Genomic DNA, 24,560 nt, shown 5'->3' with positions numbered 1-24,560 from the left:
TCACAGGTAGTGGGACGCAAAATCTGGACAATTTCAGCAATGTCCTTTACATCCATTGGGTCAAAGCTGGTCCATGAGGATAGGTGGCTTACATTGTCAGGCTTGATAGTTTGGCACTCCTCTGATGGAACTGTGGGGATTCCAGCTCTGATGGCGGATATTTTATCTGAGAAGAATTTTGCAAACTCATTACATCTTGCCTGGGAGAGTGTTTCATCGGGTTGCAGGCATGCTGGCTTGCAAAGCATTTCCACTGTGCGGAAAAGTTGAGCAGGCCTATTGTTTGCTGCCATGATCTCAGTTGACAGGAACTCTGACTTCTTACGGGTTATTGTTGATTGATATTCCTCAATATGCTTTGTTAGTTTTATCTTGTCCTCCAAAAGGTTAGTCTTCCTCCATTGTCTTTCAATTCGACGCCCCCTTTTCTTGAGCTCATTGAGACTGCTGTCAAACCAGGGGGCTTGACGATGTGGTTTGAGACGTTGTACACGCACTGGGGCTATAATATCAATTGCAGCGGTTATATCCCTATTATAGTTATGGACTAGGGAACAGGGATCTTCACAAGCTCCCAGTAATGCAGAGAGATCCAGATTTGCTGCAAGAGCCTGTGGAGTCATACCCCTTCTCGGACGATACCTGGTCAGCTCCATTGGCACTGATCTATTTTGAGGGGTTGCAATTGAGAACCAGAGGGAGTGGTGGTCTGACCACGTGACTGGGTTTATTTTTAGGTCAGTGACTTGTAATCCAATCTGAAAGACGAGATCTAGCGTGTGACCACTTTTATGTGTGGCAGAAGGAATGATTTGTGTGAAGCCCATGCCATTCATTGTGCACAGAAGGTCTTGGCCAAGGTGTGAGAGCTCGTCATCAACCCATGCATTGAAGTCCCCGAGGATGAGCCATCTTTGGTGCTCCAGAACTAGACCAGCAACAGTGTCTGCAAGTTCTTGTAGAAATAACTTTCCATCTCCAGGGGGGCGGTAAATGAGGAGTACTCTGAAACCTAATCCTGTCGAACTCCGGGCAGCAATGCACTCAAACGAGCGAGTGCTTTCCATAGGGTGGACTCTAAGTTTGAGTGATTTTTTGAAGCAGATAGCCACCCCGCCTCCCCTGCGTTCCAGTCTAGGGTTGTGAATGACAGAAAAGTTTTTGGGGACTGCAGCTTCCAAGATAGGTGCTGCATTTTCGTCTAGCCAAGTCTCTGTAATACAGGTTAGATCTGAAGCTTCAATAAGGTCAGCAATTGTAGCAGTCTTGTTTCTTATAGATCTGGCATTACAAAGGACAGACCTGATTGGGCATACCAGAGAGCCTGCGGTTTTCTTTATGTTAAGCGCTGGGGCTCTGGGTATGGGAGTCACGAAGCGAGGATTGACAGTTCTGTCCTTCCAATTACAGGGCCGTCTGTTGTGTACCACTTCTATTTGTTTTCTCTTTGGAAATGGTGTAGGTACATGTTCTATGATCATGTGTCTCAGATCATTCATGGAGTGGTCCATCTCGGCAAAGTGCCTAGCTACTGGATGTTCCGACACCTTTCCTTTTGTCTTGTTACTCAGGGCGGCCTTAATAGTTGACCGGTGCATGGCTGCTCGTTCTCTGAAGGGCCTAATAGTCTTGCCCATGTATCCCTTTTCACATGGGCAGGTTAGGAGATAGACCACATGAGAGGTGGTGCATGTGACCACTTGATGGATTCTGAAAGTACCTGGCACTGATTTCACTGTAAATGAGGGGCCTGTTTTCATAAATTGACAGGTCGTGCATTGTATGCATTTATAGCATCCAGGGACCTTTGTTAGGAATGTGCTTCCACTGTTTGCCTGTTTCATGCTTGCGGTATACCCAGTGATGTCCGTGTGGACCACCAGATCTTTAATACTTTTGTTTCTAGTGAAACAAGTCATGAGTCTCTTGTCCTTGAAACAAGGACGTCCTCTGTCTGTGCTGATAATGGGCCATAAGGCCCTGGTGGCCCTGGGTATGACTGGACTTGTTGTGGAGTACCTACTGGTCCATGTTATGACCTTGTCATTGTTCCGTGGTTGTCCATCTAGAAGACTTTGTCTAGGCATCCTGAGTACCTCCAATATTTTGCTGTCTTAGCCCCTGTTGCTGAACCTCTGTACTACATTGTTCAAGGCACCCTCCACCAACTCGGGATCACTGGTGATCCTGGCACTTCGAATTAACTGAGACTTAGAAAGGCCCACCTTCAGGGCTTTCTGGTGGTGACTGGACGCTTTCAGCAGAGTGTTTTTGCTTGACGGTTTGTAGTATACAGCAGTGTCCAGTTTACCCTCCCTCAATGTGACCAGGACATCTAGGTAATTGATTGCCTCCTCCTCAATTTATGAGGTTATCCGAATAGGTGAATCCCTCTTATTGATGTATGATATGAGGTCTTCCAGAGCGTCCTTCCTGCCCTGCCACAGCAAGAAGACGTCATCTATGTAGCGGCAGTAGCTGCATATACTACCAGCCCATCTGTTGTCAGCAAAATACATCAGTTGTTCCTCCTGTTGCATGAAGACATTGGCGTACGATGGGGAGACGTTACTCCCCATCTCACACCCACATGTCTGGAGGTAGTACTCGCCATCAAATAAGAAATAGTTCCTTTTGAGGATTAGCTCTAAGAGGCACATGGACAGGTCGGTGTCTATTGGTACATTGTCCTCATTTGTCAGGAATTGTCTTATTGCCTGCAATCCTTCATGGTGGGGTATGGCCGTATACAGGCTGCAGATGTCCATGGTGCAGAGTAGGGTGTTCTCCCCCACATTGTTGTCTTGTTGGAGGCGTTTCAGGAAGCTGGTGGTGTCCTTGATATGGTTGGGCTGTTTTAAGATAAGCGGCTGCAGGATACTATCCAAAAATGCTGATATCGGATGGTAGAGGCCATTCCTGGCGGATATGATCGGCCTGCCAGGCGGGTGCTCGCTGTTTTTATGCATTTTGGGCACGGTAAAGAATACTGGGCATATAAGGAAGTTCTGTTTCAGGGCTGTTGACAGTTTGATGGAAATCTTGCCGCTCATGTGCGCTTTATCTAGGACTTGGTCCAGCTCCTTCTTGTATTCCACGGTGGGATCTACAGGAAGCTTGCGGTATGTTTTTGAATCACTTAGTTGGATTAGGGCCTCTGCCCGGTAGTCCCTAGTGTTCATAATGACTATCCCACCGCCTTTGGCGGCTGGGCGCACTACGATGTTTTTATTGGTGCCCAGCATGCGAAGAGCCAATTGTTCGTCACGTAATTTCGTTGTTGTTTCTGCACCTTAAATACAGGGACACTCCCCCAAAACGTCAGACACCCTATGCACGTTTGCTGTGATGTGAAATAAATATTTTCGATTTTTGCAAAGCCTGCTAGTGCCGCCATCTTTCCTATTCAACTACCTACATGTGTTGAAAGGCACGGCAGCACCAACATCTGAGGGATAGAGTGCCGGTCCGCCACCACTGTGTATATATATATATATATATATACACACACACACACAATTTCAGATGGTGGCCCTCTCCCAAAAAGAATTACTTGAAGGCAGGTATTATATCAACGTTTAGAACCTTTATTTAGCGGTTCTTTATCAGGATACCTGCCTTCAAGTAATTCTTTTTGGGTGAGTACCGCCGTCTGGACTTGAAAATGTTATGGTTATGGATGGCACCCCACAAATTATGGATGGTTGAGGATGTGCTCCTCACCTATGAAGTTATCCAAAGATATATAGATGAATCTGGCGGCACTCCAACTGGAAATACACACACAAAGCGCTTTATCAGCCTAATATCAGCCTATCAAATGTGCGTGCGTTCATTATTTCCAGTTGGAGTGCCGCCAGATCTATCTATATATCTTGGGATAACTTCATTGTTATACACGGGAGGGCACTGAGGCTTAATGTCTACTAAAGGGGGAGTTCATGTCTATCTATCTATCTATCTATCTATCTATCTATATATACACTGTACATACATGCAGAGCAAGAGAGAGATAATTTTAACTCAGTTTCTACTATTTTTTTAAGTCATGTAATTTCTACAGCTTTTTATAATTTATAAATACAGCCTGAAATTTCACTATGTCATTATTATCCAGATGAATACGATTATCCAGTAGAGAGAGAGCACAGGTCACTGATGAGGACCTATAACAGCAGGAATGTTGGAAATAATTGCAGTTTTAAAGGAGAGACATTTATTTAAATATCACATTATTAATGTAAACGTATAGTGCTTATTTCACCTTTATTCATATTTTATGTAACTTCTAAAAATAAAGTAACATGACACTGCCTTCATTAAAGCTTTTTATATACATTTAAATGCAATATCATTTACATATTGGGGCTAATTAGAGTTGGCTGCATTTGCAATCCAAATGTACAAAAATGACATGCATTAAAAAGCATACTTGTGTATAATAAGGAATCCAAAAAAGTTAGTATTATTATAGTGTACAAAAGAAAACTAAAAGGAAGTATTAATTGTTTGTACTACATGTGCTTATTAATAATATTAATATGATTGTATTAGTAAGCCCGCACAGAAAAATCTGCTACCTCTGTGTTTGTGCATGTGTGAGAGAGAAAGAGATGTAGTTTCACTCACTGCCAACAGATGGCAGTGTTTCAGAGACACACAAATGAACACTAGACATATTTATATATATATATATATATATATATATATATATATATATGTGTGTGTGTGTGTGTACTGTAGATGATGTTTTAATTATTTGTAGGACTGAAAATGTGCGATTGGCAGTGGTATACAGTGAGCCTTACATTGGTATAGTTGAATGAATAAGATAAGTGTTTCAGTATAGTACATGGAGCGCATTCAAGGGAGGGAATGGTTACTAGTGGACTACTTCAGGGAACTGTGCTTGGAAGGATGATTTCTAATATATTTACTGGTGACAATTAACCACTAGGGTGGGGGGGGGGGGGAGTTGAAACAAACAAATGATGATTTATGTAGGCTACAGAAATGGTCAAGATTGTGTCAACAACAGTGTAATGCCAAGAAAATGCAAATATAAAAATTTTCCGAAATACGGAATAATCAATTATCCAAAATTCTTCTGGTCCCGGGCATTTTGGATAAGGGATACTCAACCTGTATTTTAATATCAGAAAATAATCAGTTTATTTTTTTAATTTATTGTAAACACCATAAAAACTGTATGAACATAGGGTGAAATTTAATAGGATGAGAGATTCCGAAAGTGAGAGATTTGGTAAGAAATCTCCAGGTATTTTAAAGCGGCAATCATTTACACTGCAAAACCAGTTTGATTTTAAAGGGTAAATGATTACCGCTTTAAAAAAACTGGAGATTTCTTCCCAAATCTCTCACTTTCTGAATCCCTCATCCTATTAAATTTCACCCATAGTGTCCGATAGTCAAATGATGTTGGTTAACATAATTGCATTGACAAAATTTTCAATACTCAGATTGTGGAAACAATTTGTGGCTAAAGGTTACAGTATAAACAGTGTGACTTTATGAACATGGAATAAGATGTTTTAAAGTGAAAAGAAAAGACCCCCTTTTGGAGAAAGAAAAACTAGTGTGGCATACAGCCATACCTTTCTGCGCCAGGAGGTGTTCACAACTAATTGAATTCCACCCATAAAGTTAAACATATCCAATGCAATCTTTTGAAGTTTTAGAAAAAAAAAACCACAACTGTTCAGTGGGAGGTACCCAACTGGTGTTTCATGTACAGTAGGAAGAGAAGAAATGTACAAAAGCTGAAATTAAATGGATTTTAACTTAAATTCCAGTGATTCTAATGGCCTTAACCTGGTTTACAAAGAGTAAACATTTTAAATCCACCATTTAGTATGAAACATTATCTATATACTGTACACCACACAGATAATTCATTCTGTATTCTTTCTTATGTATCCTTAACTGACTTTTCATATGCAGTAGTTTTACATATTTTTACAGTTATATTACTGTATACTGTATCTATTGGCCGATTTATTAATACTTATTTTAACAATTGTTAGTTACCTTACATAATTTGTAATTCTAGAATAATTATTTTTTGTTTATAAGATTTGAAGTAAAAATCTGTAGAGTGTTATTTCTTAGACAATTATCTCAATATATGACATCTAGTGCTCTAACATCTTGTTTTCGGTAATCGTTTCATAATTCCATTGTTTCACTTCCACTTCCCAGTACACAGTATATTAGAATGAAATGCAAACATACGTACCAAGGATGTCATTTCAACTCTACGACTTTGGAATCAGATGGGGATCTTCCACTCTGCAGAATGCTTCCCTGGCCAGGGATTTTCTGCAGAGCACTCTGGGGGAAATTTACAAATGAAAATACACCTGGATTTGGGATATATGTAGACAGTCGTATGCAAATACAACTGCTTAGATGTATTTTTGGCATTTACTATGTATTTATTAACAGTTTCTTATGTAGCGCAGCATATTCCGCTGCGCTTTACAAAGGAGACAGTGATACAAATAACATGGTATTTACAGACAGTCAAAATGTAGGAGGGCCCTGCTTGCAAGCTTACAATCTAGCGAGCAAGTATTTATGAATACAAGTGCATACCCCATCAAAAGAATTCGAGTAGGAATTGCTATTCAGTCGACTGGTGATTCCTAATTTACTAAATGGTCATATGTAATATATATGGCTGCTAAATGCTGCGAAAATATGCCTGGAAAATACTCCTCATTTTCCAGGCGTATTTGGCAGAAGGCTGCAGTGTAAAAAAATGTTTACAAATAAATTAATAATATAAAAAATGGCTTGAGTGTTCCACCACAGCCGTAAACAACCCCTGGCTCAAAGAGACGGTCCTGGTTCTATAAATTTAGGCACAATTTAAGTAGGAGATACCCAGAATTTCTACAACCAGCACCATGCTCAAGGGCCGATCCCAGTTTCCAAAATATGAGGGACAAAAGGAGTAGGGGTCGCCTGTGAACCAGCACGTGCCCAACCAGCCAGCAGGGTAATGCCACATCCAGGGGAAACTTTTTATACAAGTTCCCCCGGCTGAAGCATTATACCCCCTGACTGGTCAGCCCAGGTAGGGAACCTGGGGGAGTGGGGACCTCCCAATGAAGGCCCCCCCCCTACATGATTAGCCCTGCCCGGGCTTAAGCCTGGGGCTGTCCCTGATGCCCCAGTTTGGTGGGCACAGGGCGGATAGCCTTTGTGTAAAAAAATAGATTAAAAATATTACTATAATTTTATAATATTATTGTTGTGGAACTATGAATCCCAGCAAGCCTCCACTGCATGCAGTGACTTGGAGAACCACAAGTCCCAGCATGCGGGCATTAAAGGGCCCACTGGACTCCTTCATGTGGATCACATCCTCTTGATTCCCTGTCATCATACAGGTACAGTACTTGGCAAAAAAACAAATCGAGTACTCGTTCCAATACAAACAGCAAGAAGCACTGAATGTAGTGTTTACATTCAGCACTTCTCGCTGTCCAAATAGCGCTATTGGCCGCCAAATGGCCAACCAGGAGCTAATTTTCTGAAATCGGTTTCTGATTGGCCACTAGATACTTTGAAGCTTGACTCCATGCAGAGGCTTCATTGGTATTGGTGACACCAAGTGGGTATGACACATGTTCCGAAGGTGTGTGTCTGAAAGGGGCATGGCCTCATAAAGGGGCATCACAAAGGGGCATGGCATTACAAGCATACTCAAGCTTGTGGGCATGGCCTAGCTAGCTAGGGGAATCGATTTGGGAAGCATGTCCAGGATCCCGAAAGATTCTGGATATCCCTGGAGACTGGGCTTATGTAGTGCCAGCTCTTCCTCTGTGACAGGAGGCAGTTGCTGCAAGAAAATGTTGGCGTCATCATCCCTCTTCTGCAAGTATGCCTGTATTTTTAAAGCTAAAATTATTCAAATGGCAGAACCGACTGGGTTTTGCTTTGTAAATGATCGATGACTCCTTGCAGTTAAGACACTGGAATTTTTTGTATGATCCAATCTCAAATGCATTATGTCATCTTTTTTAATTTCTTAATGTAAGCATAGTGTTCTCTCAAAAACATCTGTTATAGAGATACATTTGGATAAATTAATTGTTTCCACTCAACAAGAAGGTCTTGATCACACACAAGTTTGATCATCAGTTTATCATAAAAATCAACAATTTCTCTTTGAATTTCCAACTCATTAGACATTTCACATTTTAAACATATTTCTATGAAATTACGATTTGTACTCTAAAAATATGTTATTCTCCTGGCTCTAGCAAGATCAATCAGTGACTCAACTGCCCACTTAATGGCCAAGCATTCCTGCTCAGCAGTTGAGAACTTGCACTCTCTGGGCAATGATATATGGCTAAGGTAGAGGATTGGCTAATCCTCTCTATCTACCTCTTGGAAGTGAACTGCTTCTAATCCTGTCCCAGAGGCATCCATCTGCAACACACATTGTTTTCTATAGTCGGGACCTTGCAAGACAGGCTTGGTACACAAAGCTAATCTTAAATCCTGACAAGCATTTTCCACTGGTCTAGACCATGTTATTTTGTCTGGGGACTGTTTCTTAAGTCATTCAGCTGCTCTTTCGGCGAAATCTCTATTGAACCTGCGATAATATCCCACCACACCATAAAATGTCCTAAGTTGTGACTTATTTTTCGGTTTAGACCAGACGAGAACTGCTTCTACATTACTAGGCTGAGGTTAAACCTGTCCTCTGCCCACAATGTACCCCAAATACTTGGCCTAAATCATACCAATGGCACATTTCTCAGGGTTGGCAGTAAACCCGTGTGTCTGTAGAGACTGTAAGACAGCTTCTACCTTTGGTAGGTGTGACTCCCAGTCAGAGCTGAAAACAACAATGTCATCTAAATATGCAGCCGCATATTCCCTGTGGGGCGATAGCAACTTATTTATAGCTCTCTGGAAGGTTGCTGGGGCACCATGTAAACCAATTGGAAGTACTTTATACTGGAATAAGCTCTCTGGGGAAGAGAAGGCTGTTTTTGCCTTAGCAGCTTCTGTTAACGGAATCTGCAATAACCTTTTGTCAAATCAAGTGTAGTGAGATACTGACTATTGGCTACATTTTCTACCAATTCATCAACCCGGGGCATAGTGTAAGCATCAAACCGGGGCACTTGATTTAGTTTATGGAAGTCATTGCAGAGCCTTAAAGCACCTGAAGGTTAAGTACTAAAATGATTGGATTATTTCGCTCACTGGTGGATTCTTCTATAACCCCTAGGCGTAAAATCTCTTCCACCTCTTGCTTTACCACTGCCTGCTTCACTACAGGTATGCGATATGGCCTTTGTTTAATGCCCAACCCAGGTGGAGTCACAACTTCATGCTGGATGATCTGTGTCTTTCCCGGAATGGGAGTTTCTGAATATGATTAATGTTGACTTCAATGGGTACCTGGCATTCTGTGACCTTTTTTGCCACCAAAAAGGTCTGACTAGCACTTTCCTTTCAAAGTTTTAAGATTTACATGGTAGATTTATACCTCTTTCCTTCTTCCCTCCTGCCGAACCTTGTAATTGGCCTACCCACCACTTCTATGATATCATATTGGCCATGCTATTGAGCATACATCTTGATTTCAGTAGTGGGCACAAACAGTAGCACCTTGTCTCCCGGTTTAAAAGACTTGTTTAATGCGGTGATGTCATAACTATGTTTTTGATGCAGCTGAGCCTTTTCCATATGTTCATTCAGGAGTGGCGCAACCTGCCTTAGTCTGCCATACAATTTGGACACAAACTTAAAAATGTTAGGTTCTTGGCATGGTTTTTGCTCCCGCCCTTTCTATTACAGATCCAGAATCCCCCTGGGTTGTCTCCCATAGATGAGTTCAAAGGGAATAAACCCTGTAGAAGTACTGGGGTACCTCTCTAATTGCGAATATTAAACATGGTAGGATTAAGTCCCAATCTAATATTTCTTGAGATACTGCCCTCTTTTGTTTAAGGGGCTGATTAAACCTTTTTACCAGGCCAGCTGATTGCGGGTTATAAACTGAGGTAGTAATCCTATCTACCTTTAACAACCGGAATAGATCTTTCATGAGTTTTGAAACAAACTGAGTACCTTGGTCTGTTAGTATCTGCTTTGGTATTCTCAGATGGGTGTACAGTGTTAGTAACTCTTTAGCAATAGTGCTAGACTTTATATTATGCAATGGCACAGCCTCCAGGTATCAGGTGGCATAGTCCACTATTAAATCCATACCTATTCTCTCAAAAGGCACAGAGATGATAGGGAGGGGTACAGATATAGCCAGGCTCATCTTGACTAAATTTCTGCACCTAGGCGCAGACAATGCTTCCTTTCAACTATTGTTCTCAGATGCGATACAATAGATAGAACAATACAGCAAGGGGATTAACAGGGGATTAGTGTGACTGGTCTTTCTCAATTAATCCTATTAAAGGCCAAGAAGAAAGAGGCTACATCTGTACCAGGGGAGCCCTATACTCTGGCCAGGGTGCTGTCTTCTGACATACTCTATATTTCTGGCAATAGCTTTGGACTCTTGCATAGATACTTGACCAGAAGAACCTTAACTGTATGCATTGGAGAGTTTTCTCTTCCCCTAAATGCCAACCCCACAGATGCTTATGTTTAGCTCCCAATACCAACTGCTTGAGATTTCAGGGAACTAATAACAAATCTACCTTTTTCACCTGTAAAGTGGCAACATGATATAACAAATCTTTCAACACATTATATGGTACACCCTCTGGTGGCAAAGCATCGACCACCTTACCATTAACCACTTTCACAGTTTCAAACACATGTATTAATGTCCTGTAGTTATACTGTCTCACTACTGTCTCACTAACAGGGTTCCACTGGGCCTCAGTCTCTGTTTACAGGGTTGGTTCAGTGGCTGCAGTAGCTCTTCTGAAGGCCAAGCTTTGGTATTCTCTGGTTACCTTTGGATTGCTGCATAGATGCTTGACCAGAAGAACCTCTAGCTCCAGAGATGCCTAAGCTGCTGATTATTTGTGAACAGCATGCCATGTTACCAGTTCTTGCAGCAGCTGGAAGTCACGGCCTAGGATATGTGGATAAGGTGGACTGGAGGTCACTGCAGCTACCACTTTAAGAGCCAGTCTTGAACTGTCAAGGGTAAGTAGATCCAGGGGCACTCCTCAATATCACCATGAATACACAGCAACCTGACAGTAGGAAGGACCTGGTCAACACCCGGAGGAACCATATTGGCAGAGACAATGATAAGCTCACTGGCGGTTTTGCAATGCTCAGCAATAAACCCTACTTTGGGTGGCAAATCTGACAGGGAATCACATAGACAAGATTGAAACAAAGTCTGGTTCTTTATTTGTAGCAGGTACACAGCATACCAGGATAACAGCCTGGCAATTCTTAGGTTACAGTAATAAAGTTCTCAAGTTACAGCAATGGCAGGTTGCAGCAGGCAACACACAGGCTTCACAAAAGGGTATTCCAGAGATACCCTAACATAATCCCCACATTCCCCCCAACCTATGGCCCAGCCACTAAAAGGCATTTGCAACATGACCGTATGCTCTGGACAAACATGTCAGCAAGGCAAGTGCAATAGTCTCAACACTCACTAGATGTGGATTCTCACTTGCTCTGCTTAGGAGCAGTAGGAGTTCTTGGAGTGGATAATTTGATCCAGAGGGAGGTTCTTGTACCCAGTTTGGCAGTGTGGTCGGCAATTCTTGTGCATGCTTGTGGTCCTGAGGTCTGGTTCGCGACAGTTGGTAGGCTGGAATCAGTAGGAATAGGTCCAATGTTTGGATAGATGTTCAACAAGTAAAGGAGAGGCTATCAGGATAGCATACCTACAATAACCCCCCTCTGGATCAAATTCTCCACTCCAGCTCCTAAGCACAGCCAACAACAAGTGAGAATCCACATCTAGTGAGTGTTGAGACTATTGCAATTTTGAGGGTATGGTCATCAAGGTTCCAGAGATCACACCTAGGAACAGGACTTTATATGGTAAAAAAAATACCAATGTAACTACACCTTTTATTATGACATTTTACTATGTGTTTATTACATTATGTTTCTTATATGTATTTTACATTATCATCATAAATAATTATTAAATTAATTGTATCTATCCCAATGTATTTTAATTTCTACTCAAAACAGGACTGTGATTTACTGTTTTTGTTTGTTGCCTGCCCCAGTGGAGCTTATAATATATATTCCCTACCACATGTACACAAACAGACATTCTAGGGTTCATTTTGTTGGGAGCCACTTAACTTACCAGTACAGTATATTTTTGGATTAAGGTAGGAAACCGAAGTACCCTGTGAAAACCCACGCAAGTACAGGAAAAATATACAAACTCTGCACAGTTGGTGGGAATCGTATTGATGTGCTATCAATCCAAATACGAACTGCCATATTTTCGGGATAGTAAATGTCAAAAATAAGTGTATTTCTGGATACAAATACACCTATTTTTTACAAATTTCCTTTAGTAAATTTCCCCCTTTATCTCTCACCATTTTATCTTTCTAAGCTTTAATAACTATGCCCCATAAAGTTGGCAGAAAACATCACCAGATTTTTAGGAACCTTCTAGCCATTCCAAAAGAGTAGGCAAGTATGCACCGTGCTATTTTTCAGAAGGAACTCAAGTTCCTGGACCTCTAATTAAATATGACATCATCAGAACTGGGTTCCTGAACCTGTTTTGGGCCAAGATGTACTTTCCATAAGATGTTTTATTTTAAAGTCACCTGTGCCTTTGTTTCTTTTTTTTTTTTTTTTTCAAACAAATTTTATTTGGTTTTAAAGTGCATATAAATAAAGCTGTTTAAACATTACAGTAACAACGGACGCTGTATCAAAGTAGGCGACATACATATAGGGTACATAGTGGTCACATCTGATAACATAAGTCCACTTTGGGTAGATGCTTTTGATTCTCAGGATCTGTGTAGTTTTGTGTACTACATTTGGCTCATAGGGGTAATGAGGTGTCCAGGGCATCGCATTTCAGGGGGAGTATGGGTGCAGTCCCGCTCAGAGATCATCGTTTTTCTCTTTAATTATTGCGATGTCCCGTATTCTCATATCTATCCCAAGTATCCTTACTGTGTTTGAGTAGAGTCATGTTACCAAATGTTATTCTCATAATATAAAAACACATTTAAAACATTTAGAAGAGAATGAAAAAGAGTTGAAGAGATGGAATAGAAGAGGGAAAAAAAGGGGGGGGGGGTCGGAGGGGGGGGGTAACTTGGGTTAGCAAGCACTCTGATTTACATTCAGCATATTTTGTGTTCCTCGTGAGTCAAAACTTTATTCCGGTAAAGGGAATAAGAGTGTATTTGGACCTGTTGTCTACTGTTTTGAGATCCTCTCATAGGGGCCTTATTTTGGTTCATTCTTTCTGACAAAATCCTTCTTAGATGGACAAAACCATGTGCACTGCAGGGGGGCAGATGTAACATGTGCAGAGAGAATTAGATTTGGGTGAGTAATTTTGTTTCTGTGTAGGGAAAATACTGACTGCTTTATTTTTACACTGCAATATAGATCTCACTTTGAAGTAAAACCCCACCCAAATCTAATTCTCTCTGCACAAGTAACACCTGCCCCACCTGCAGTGCACATGGTTTTGCCCATCTAAGAAGGATTTTGTCAGAAAGAATGAACCAAAATAAGGCCCATAGTGTTCCCATCTTTTGAGGAATCCTGTGCTAGAGGACCTCGGGAGAGAGGAGTCGTATTTATCAAAGTACATCATTTTAGTTAGCATGAGGAGTAGGTTTTGTAAGGTTGGGGTATGAGGGGTTATCCAGTTTTTAAGGATCAGCTTCTTCGCTGCTGTGACCAATATGATAAGGAAGGGAATGTGTTTGGTCTGGTATGTATTTAGTTGCCATCTGTCGAAATTAGCAAAGAGCATGGGTATGGGGTGGAGGGTGGGGGTAATTTCAAAGTTTATCTTAATATAGTTTATAATTTTATTCCAAAATTTTTTGATGTGTCCACAGGTCCACAGATTATGGAGGATCGTCGCAGGATTGCCTTTACATTTTGGACATTGCCCAGTTTCTCCGTCTACATAGTGACTTCTTTGTGATTGAGTTATATAGGCTCTGTTTATTGTCTTAATATGCGTTTCCTGCAATAAAGAAGTTCTCAATACACTCATTATGTTCGAGTGGTATTTAAATAGCGTATCATGGGAGAGGGTGTCTGGTAGGTCTCGGGTCCAAGATTGTGTGATTCGGGACCAAAGGGCTTCAGTGTGTGGAGCTAGTAGTTCTACATAGATCATTTTTGTTTTAAATTTTTTTTAAAGGAATTTGGAGGTGATCCTGTAGAATGGGTCTAGAGGAGTTTGGGAGAAAGTGTCTATTGGGAGGGATTTGACATAGTGTGTGAGTTGCATGATAGGGAATAAAGTACTGTGGGGGAGTCCAAAGTTCTCTCGTAGCTGCGAGAATGAGTACGTGCCTCCTCCCGGGTCATAGACTTGGGAAGTGAGGCATAGTCCTTTTGATTTGATGTGGTTAAACACCGCTGAGTTTACAGCCGGGGTGAACACTGGATTGCCCCAAAATGTCAGCCAGGGAGAATTTGATGGGTCTTTTTTAAGAGTTTTACAGAGGAAGAGCCACGCCTCATACGTGTCTTTAAAGAAGATGTTGGAGGATATCAGGGTTGGTATTAGCTTTTTGGGGGAGTGCAGCAATGCACAGGGTGAATAAGGTGAGAGTACAGCTTTATCTAGGTCGGGGATAGTGTATTGGTCTCTGTCAAGGATCCAGTCTAGGGCATATCTGTTGAGGAGGGCTTTAGAATAAAGGAGTAGGTCGGGGAAACCAAGGCCTCCAAGGTGTTTTGGTTGTTGCAGCTTCTTCATGGATATTTTGGGCTTTTTTGAGTGCCAGATGAATGAGCTACATATTTTTGTGGTGTGTAGGGCATCTTTCCTTGAGATACTGAGTGGGAGTAGCTGCATGATATACGTTAGTTTTGGGAGGAGTATGGTCTTTACAACTTCAGTACGTCCCAACAGGGACAGAGGGAGATCTTTCCATCCTGCCAGGGAGTTTGTTATTTTCAAAATAGTAGGGGTAAAATTTAATTTATATAGATTTTCAATTTTATTTGGTATTCTAATCTCTAGGTTTGAATTCTAATGGTTTTCAGTTCTGGGCTATCTGGGAACTCCGGGGGGGGCCCAGAGATGTTGAGTAATTCAGATTTTGCAATATTTATTTTGTAGCCTGAGAATGTTCCGAACTGATTGATAATTTCTAGGGATGCGGGGATGGAATGTTGAGGATTTGACAAGAAAAGCAGCATGTCGTCTGCAAACAGTGACACACGTATATCTGTATGTCCTACCATAATACCTGTGAATAGTGGGGATGTGCGAAGAGCGACAGCTAGGGGTTCTAGGGCGAGAGCGAACAGGAGAGGGGATAGGGGGCAGCCTTGTCTTGTGCCTCTGAGTACTTTGAAATGTTCTGATATAGAGCCGTTACATATGATTCTGGAGGACGAGGCCCCATACAGAGTTTGCAGCCATAAAATAAATTCCTCTGGGAAACCAAATCGGTCGAGAGTGTGGAATAGGTGATCCCAGTGAACCATGTCAAAGGCCTTCTCGGCATCCAGTGAAAGGATTGCCCTTGAAGGCCCCGACATGGAACCCTGGGATTGGGAGAGTACTGCCAGGACTTTCCTGATATTCGTCACCGGGTGACGCCCAGCGACAAAACCAGTCTGGTCGGGGTGGACCAAACTTGGGACCACCGGTTTTAGCCTGTCTGATAAAATTTTTGTTAAAAGCTTGTAGTCCAGGTTTAACAAGGAAATAGGTCTGTATGAGGCCGGGTCCGACAGATCCCTGCCTGGTTTGGGTAATACTCTGATATTAGCAGAGTTAAATAGCATTGGGGTAGTTTTTGACTTTAGGAGGGCATTAAACATAGAGGTGAGGGCTGGAGCCATATGGGGTAGGAGAAGTTTATAGTATTCGGCCGTGAAGCCATCAGGGCCAGGGGCTTTTCCTGGCTTTAGTTGGGATATGGCTTCAGTAACCTCCTCCAGGGTAATTTCAGCTATGATGGACTCTCTTGTTTTTTCATCTAGTTGGGGCAATGTGATGTTATTCCAGAATTGGTCTCGGTGTTGGGCCGCTGAGGTTGGGAGGGAGTATAGGTTAGCGTAGAATTCATTTAGAACTTTTGCTATTTTGCTGTTGCTTGTTGTGTGTGCACCATCAGGTTTGATTAAGGGGTGGATCGTGGATGGTGGTCTCTGTCCCTGTAGGAGGTTCGTCAGGAGTCTGCTCGATTTATTTCCATATTTATGGAATTTATATTCTCTTTTAAAGGTGAATCTTGCTTCAAGTTTGGAAAGTAGTTTATCAAATTGGGTTCTCCTCAGGTTATAGGTATTGCGATTTTGTGGGGAGGGGTGGGATTTATATGTTTGGTATGTTTCTGTTAGGGCAGTTTGGGCTGAAATATAGTCTGCTGTTAGCTTACGTTTCTGATGTGTGGTTAGTGATATTATTGTGCCTCTGATGACGGCCTTAGAGGCTTGCCAATAGAGCATTGGGTTGGTTTCAAGGGTTTCCGAATTGGATTTGTGGTAATTCTCCCATGCCTTCAGGACCTCGTCTCTCAGAGAGTGCGAGGAGGCTAGGGAAGGTGGGCATCTCCAAGAAATAAAGGTGGAGGGTTCTGGGGAGAGGGCTAGTTTTATCCATGTGACTGCGTGGTCAGAGAGTGTAATGGACTCTATATTAGCCTCTTCGATATTTGGCAGCATGTTAGACGATGTTAGGATGTAATCTATGCGGGAGAGCCCCCCCGTGGATGCCGATAGGCATGTAAATTCTGAGTCTGTGGGGTGTAGTGTGCACCACACATCAATAAGGTGCAGTTTTGAAGCTAGTGCTGAGACGCCAAATTTGGGCTGTCGTCTCTTTGTTTTTGTCATTATTTGTTTATCTAGCACCGGGTGTGCTAGCATATTCAGGTCACCACATAGCAATATAGGGAGATGTAAGTGAGGGGAAATTAGGGAAACCAACTTATCTAAAAATGGTTTTGAATAAACATTAGGGGCGTAAACATTCACACACACATAGACTTTGTCAGCAATCGTGATATGACACAGCAGAAAGCGGCCTTCTGGGTCAGGTGTTACCTGGTCAACCTTTACTGGGACTGAGCCTCTAGATAGTATCGCTAGGCCTCTTGCCTTGGAAGTGTATGGGGCTGCGGCTTGCATTTTCCATCCTAGGGTGGATAGTTTTAGAGACTCAGTGTCAGTCAGGTGTGTCTCCTGGAGACATACAATATCCACATGTAATTTACTCAAGTATATCAGAATTTTCTTTCGCTTGCAGGGGGTGTTGATTCCCCCTACATTCCAAGAGGCTATTTTAACAGACATTAAACATTATTACATAGGAATTTAAAAAGTTTCATACTCACTGAGGGTGACTCTTCATACATAAGGTTTCGTCGGCGTGCTTGGGAGGGAGGTGGGGAGGAGAGGAAAGATAGGGGAAAGAATAGAAAGTGAAAGAGTAAAAAGGGAAGAGAACAGGAAAACATTTCCATTAATATTATAACATGTAAACTTCCGGGAGGAATGCAGTTCAGGTATGCAGTTCTATGCATCATAGGTGGGAACACTCAAAAGCTCCCAAGGCTCTTCAGCCCAATAGAAATAAACTTATTAACTGTAACGCCAACAGGGGAGGGGGGGGGAGGGGGGAGATTGGTATGGGGGAGCCCATGATTCAGGAGACTTTCCTTGAGTTCTGTATTCTGGATCTGGGTGTTGTAGAATATTTCTGGGCTGGGTAGCGCAGCAGGTGAGGATAGGGGGGGGGGATTGGGTGTACTTGTCTTCAGGTCGCGTTCGGGTAGGAGTTCTCAGAGACAAGAGGGAGTAAGACTATATAGATAGGTAGTCTCTGCGGTCGTTTCCTCTGTAAATATGGTTGAAATTTTGAGGGGTTGTAGGGTAGAGCCCTCAATCAGGTCGCGGGGCCTCTGCTCAGTGTGGATCATCTGTGTATGGGTATAGTTGCATGAAGGTCTTCGCATGGTTGGTGATGGGAGGGAGAGGATTGTGAATGGAGGTTAAGTGGAGAAGGTGCAGCATCTCTGAGGCTGAGTGTGCGGTAGATTCAGTCGCATTCCGACATAGAGCGGGGTGATGCGTGGGTCTGAGAGTCCTCATTCAGATACTGCTCAGCATCGAGGGGAGTGGAAAACTCTTTAAATGAATTTCCGTCGAATATACGCAGTTTGGCCGGGAATATAAGTGCAAATTTTCTTTCAGCCTTTATCAGCCTGGTGCATATCGGGGAGAAGTCTTTCCTTGCCTTTGCGACCTCTGCTGAGAAATCCTGGAATAGGAGAATTTTGTTGCCCTCCCACTCAATATTTCTGTGTCTGCGTGAGGCACTCCAGATTAATTCCTTGTGTAAATAGTTCAGCAGTTTGAAGATTACAGCCCTGGGTCTGGCTCCCTCTTGAGGGCGCAGAGGGCCTAATCTGTGAGCTCTCTCTAGAACCATATCTGTACATCTGTCCTGTATCTGAAGCAGGTTGGGGAGTGTGAGCTTTATAAAGTCATACAGGTTTTGGCCCTTGACTGTTTCTGGGAGGCCGATAATTCTCAGGTTATTTCTCCTGGACCTGTTCTCCAGGTCCTGGAGTTTGTTGTGAACCTGGTATAGTTCTTGTGTATGTCTGTGTGATTCTTGCTTGAGTTCAGCAATCGCCATAAAGTTCTCTCCCACCCTGTGCTCATTTATTAGTGTCCTCTGAGACAATTGAGCTATCTGCTGTTTAATATCAGCAGTTTGCTCCTTGAGTAAAGGTCCAATAGTAGCTCTTATGGCCTGAACCATATCCCCATATGTGACTGGGTGCGAGGGTGCTGGGAGTACCTGAATGGGATCTGGAGCAGTATCCTCCGACTGGAAAGGTGCTGTGCTGGTGTCCCCGCTATGGGGGGTCGGCGATCGGCGTGCTGGGGTGTCTGGAATCAGGAGGGGTCCGGGCGCGGCGTCTGATGTGCCGGGCGCCATCTTGGATTTTTTTTCAGCGTCGCGCTGTGCTCGGCTTTTGGCGGCGGGCATCGCTGTTAGCTGCGTCTCCATGCAGCGGAAGGCTTCTGGGGAGGGAGGGCTGGTGGATGGCGGCGTCTGGGAGGCAAATTTGCCGTGTGAAGTGTGGTCTGGGCGGCCTCGTGAGCGGAGCTGCAGCGTTCAGCCTCCTCTCATCAGAGAGCCGGAACCGGAAGCCCTGTGCCTTTGTTTCTAAATACAATATATACATCTCTTTCTCTCTCTCTCTCTCTCTCTCTCTCTCTCTCTCTCTCTCTCTGTCTCTCTATTTTTATTCAATCAATCCACCCCCAGACCCAGAGTTCCTGGACCTATTTTTCCAGAATATACATAAAGTTACATTATAGACAATGAGAAATGTAACTTTTGTGCAGTTGATAATTCATACAGTGCCAGAGCAGGGAAAGATCATTTCATCTGGATTTCAACACAGCTCACCCTGATAACAACACATACAGAGAAAGACAGACATCCAGAGAGAATAACAAGTATCTTTTGCGTGAAATACAATTTATCTTATTACAACTACAAAATGATGTAAGAAAACGAGAGAAGACTCACTGGGGAAATATGTAATGCCAGAACTTATATAACAAAACCCATTATCCTTTCTATGATTAGGATTATTTTCTTCTTTCTCTTCTCCACCAGCCTCCGTTTTCCTAATTAATAACATGAGAACTGTTTACAGTTCATGTATGGCAGGCACTTCAATAAGTACAGCATGTATTTGTAAATCAGTTTTATTTTAATTTAACTCCGTTGTTTCCTAAAGAGGATTATATCCTGCATACAGTTATCGCGCTGCCTGAAAATGCTGCCTTTTCTCAGGAGTGATATAAGCTGATCCTTCAGGATACACACATTCACAGCAAGTAGTAAATTGATCCGCAATCATGGAAACAGCAGTATTCACACGATTTATATAAATCAGAGCCAATTCACCATGTGGCAGGACGATCCCACTGCTTTATTTGTTTCAGCAGGAACCAATAAACATACAATAGAGGCTGCTTGGAATTACACTGCTGATAACATTAATAATTGTACAATACCATATGATCATATGTAAACGTTTAGAAGAAAAGATTTTGGTAATAAATCTGTGAGTGTGGAAACAGGTCATAACTCTTATCTGTCTCCAAGTGAACTGTATAAAGTTGTTGGTTTTTTTCCCCAAAACAAGCAAAGCTTTATTTGGTGATACATGTTAATACATTTTTTGTTTATTTATTTTTTATTATGAAGGGAAAAGTGATTGATAATTTGATAAAAATATAATGTTTTCAACTTATGATGGTTCATAATTAATAAGCATTGTTATACAGATATACCTAAACTTAAATATTTGCATTTTTTCTGGACAAGTTTTGTATTTGTATTAAATAAATTATGGGGTTATGCAGCGTAGGAAAAACAGTTTGTCCATAATTAAGTGTAAATTGTAGTATTTATTACTGTGCCTGTGTAGTAAATTTGCATAAGGCCCTCTTCACTAATGACTGCATACATAAAAGAGACATATTTGGGGATGTATGGAATGGGCTTGTGCAACATACGGTTCTTGTTAACATTCTCTGAATGTCAAGGAGAGCCCTGGTGATCTTCTTGACCCCCTAAAAAATCCAACAATTTCTCTGAGACCAGGATGTGTGTACACAACTCTCCACCCACTGTGGAGGAAACACTGTGGAGAAGAAGAAGGAAGTTGCTACAAGAAAATGGCCATCATGCTACAGCACACCGCTGGCTACATGCTCAAAGAATGTGTGATGACTTGAAGAGAATGTGTAACACATCGCATAAACCTTGTGTAATAGATACCCTTTTCACATCACACAAAAAAAGCCCTGTCGGCTCCGGGCTCAGGTTGAGGTGCATTGTTAACACAATGGTTATAAGAAGGGTGGTTAAACCCAGGTTGCCCTCTTTATAAGGGGTGGCCTAGGTTTAATCTAAAAGCACTGGACCAGGTCTAACCAAGGTTTGCGATGTGAAAGGGGTAGAAGTGAGTTAAGGCCACCACACACTTCAGCAACTTTTTCCCGCAGAGAAGTCAAACGCAATCCCCTCTTGAGCCACCCAGAAAGGTCCCAAGCATCAGGGTTGCATGCAATATATTGTTTAATGTCTCAGTGCTAGCTTTATTTTCCTTTACAGAGAGTGTGATAAACCGGAAATCAATGGAAGTATGGTGATAAGTATAATTGAACTTAAGGCCGAAATCATTAATGTTTACATTTTCCGTGAAATCGGTGAGTTAGGTTAGATCCAATCCCAAATAATAAATAAATCATCAATATATCTGCCAAAGAGGACCAAGTTTGCTCCAAATTGCTCACCCCACAAATGGCGCCCCTCAAAGGTGACCATGTATAGGTTGGTGAAACCGGGGCAAATGTCCCCTGTGTTTGTAGATTATAAAAATAATTGTGTTCTAATATAAACTTAATAAAGTGTAAAATTAGTGCACATGGAGAGTCTGTGATTTTTAAATCACTTCCTAGGTAGTTTCTCGCTACCTCTATACCCAACTCATGTGCAATGTTATAATATAGTGCTTCCATGTCACATGTAAACAGTACAAACTATCCTTCCAGTTTGTTATTTGTCACATTAAAAAAATGTTTAGTGTCCTTAATGTTTGATTTCAGACTCTCTATGTGACTTTGCAAATAGTGATCAACAAAGGATGACACATTATTTGTTAACGACCCAACACCGGAAATAATGGGATGACCGGGTGGGTTGTGGAGTGACTTGTGTATTTTTTTTAGAAAGTAAAAATTAGGAGTGATGGGTTGTGTATTAAATAAAAAGTGAAAAGTTTCCTTGGATATCGCTGGACTTCAGAAATTGACTACAAATGTGTATAGCAAAGGAAGGCCAATATCATATTCCAGATCAATTAAAAATAAACTATATTCCATGCACTTCCATGCATTCCAGCACAGTAGGTTAAAAAATAATTCTGTATTGCTTGGTTAAGCAACAATATAAAATCTTTCTTATAACCTAAGAGTGACAAATAAAACATGATATTAATTGCATCATTTTCCAGAAAATAAAATAACAAAATCCCATGTTCTGTGTTTAAAATAAGCATTTCTTGATCTAGGATCACCTATTAACTATGGGAAACAGAGATTAATCACTTACACTATCAGATGCTATGGACTCATTAATCTCCTTAAACTCATACAAGGAGATTAAACTGCTGCATTGAGCTTTTGAAGATCATCACACTCTACAATGATTAATTTTCACTTGTGCAGCACAAATCACTGTAAACAATTAGGGGGTTATTCTGGTTGATTTGCTCGAATGCAAATTTGCACCCTTGCAAGTCACCTAGAACCTGCGCCTGGGAATGATGGTATGTCCAAACCCCCCTCCCCCCCCCTTGCACTCTGTGTACGTTTGCACGGGCTGCAAATGGATGGTTTACATAAACATCCATTGGCATGCCAGGGGGAACCTCTCACATTTTTCGATGGTCGCCAACCTTTGAAAGATGTGGGCATGCACACATATATAAAGTGACTTATATATGTGTGCACATTCGGGAGGAAATGGGAGGGGCAGTTGACATCCGGTGATGTCAGCTGCCCACCCACGATACCCAGTGATTTCCATGAGAATGGCCAGCATTTACATGAGAACTCCCATGTAACACTGGGTGTTCCCATGGGCGCCACTATCCACCGCTGCCCCATGCCCACCACCAGAACCACGCTACCGCCCTATGCCATCCTGCCCGAACAGTATGTTCACCATGGCTGCACACACCATTTTTTTTTTTACAAATGTTTTATGTTTTTCTTCATTCATAATTTCAGATTATAATAAAAATGTAGGGTTCTATACAGTAAACTTTGGAGAAAGATGAATTACAGCAGTCATTTTCAACCTTTTTTAACTCACGACACACCAAACAAGATTAAAAAATTTCTAAGGCACACCATGAGATCCTCACAGGGAAAAACACACTGAACCCCACAGGAAAAAACAAACATAGTGGCTCCCATATGAAAAAACAACACTGGTTCCACAGGTAACTTTGGCATTTTACATGAAAACGAGTCCAGTAAATAACAGTCGAACTGGTGGTGGCTGTAATAAACTGGTGTGGACATCTTTAGATCCGGGGGGCACACTTGAGGCCAGCACAAGGCACACAGTGTGCGCCACAGCACTGTGGTTGAATAATGCAGAAGTAGAGAGAAAAAGTATCAACATATCTGCTCCTAACTGTCATTTTTCAAATGCAACCTGTGCTGTGACAGCTAGGATGGAGCTGATTGGTTAGTACTTAGTCTCTCTACGCGGCTTAGTAAATAGACCACTTATTTCTTAGTTTAAATAATAATAATAATAATAATAATAAAAAATATATATATATATATATATATATATATATATCAAATTTTAGAATCCATCTACTTGCTACATTTCGAAAAACAGTTAAGCCGTGTTTTGCATGTTGTTCCAAATTGAGAAAAATAGCCAAAATGTATGTGGACACATCTGTATACTGTTTCTCCATCTTTGCAGGGGCTGGCAAAACTATCACCACCCCCCGCCAGGGGGCGCACTCACATGAGATACTCGTGCACACCATGGTGACGGAGCTTCCCTCCGCCATCCGCTGCCTCCCCCGCCGCCAGAGCCGGTCCCCACTGCCGCCCGACTCCCCCTAATGCTGCCCATCTCCCTGAAGTGGAGATGGGCAGGGACCCTCTGCCCAGCCGCTGAGAGACTGTGATGCCCCTGCATGTGAGTGCTCACCAGAGGGGACGTTCTGGCGGGCGCCGGGCAAAGACAGGAGGGGCTCCATTTGTATATACAGTATACTGTATATATCAGTGGTTCAAAAACTGGGTGCTGTAGCACCATGGGGTGCCTTGAGCCCTTGCAGGGATACTCTGGGTTGGTGGTCTAGGATCAATTTAAATTATTTATAGCCAATTTAAAATATTGTTAGATGGATGACTTCAGGGAAATAAGCAGAGAAATAAGTACACCACTCTGATCAACTACAACCTGTGAACACATTCCTCTCCCTCGGATCAGAATGTCCTGCTCTTATCTTGTGTAAACACTTGAGGGAGTTGTTTAAGTCAGAGACATAAACCTGGACCCCATCCATTAGTTATTGGTCCTGTCAGCAGTCATGGCAGAGTTCCCTTCAGACCTACTGTAGAAGTAGTTTGCCGTTCGCTTCCATTTTCCATCAGTGGTGACTGTTATGAATAACTTGATAAAAATGTTAGATATCATGACAAAAGAGTCAGATATAATATGTAAATTACTGGTCACCAAAGGGTATATCTGCATAGTATAAAATAAAGTCCCCGGTAGGTGCCTGTATGTTTGTTTGGACTAATCCTGA

The sequence above is a fragment of the Crinia signifera genome, chromosome 4 (assembly GCF_055691185.1).
Source record: "Crinia signifera chromosome 4, ASM5569118v1, whole genome shotgun sequence".
In the NCBI taxonomy this organism is placed as follows: domain Eukaryota; kingdom Metazoa; phylum Chordata; class Amphibia; order Anura; family Myobatrachidae; genus Crinia; species Crinia signifera.
This window is presented reverse-complemented; position numbering follows the sequence as displayed.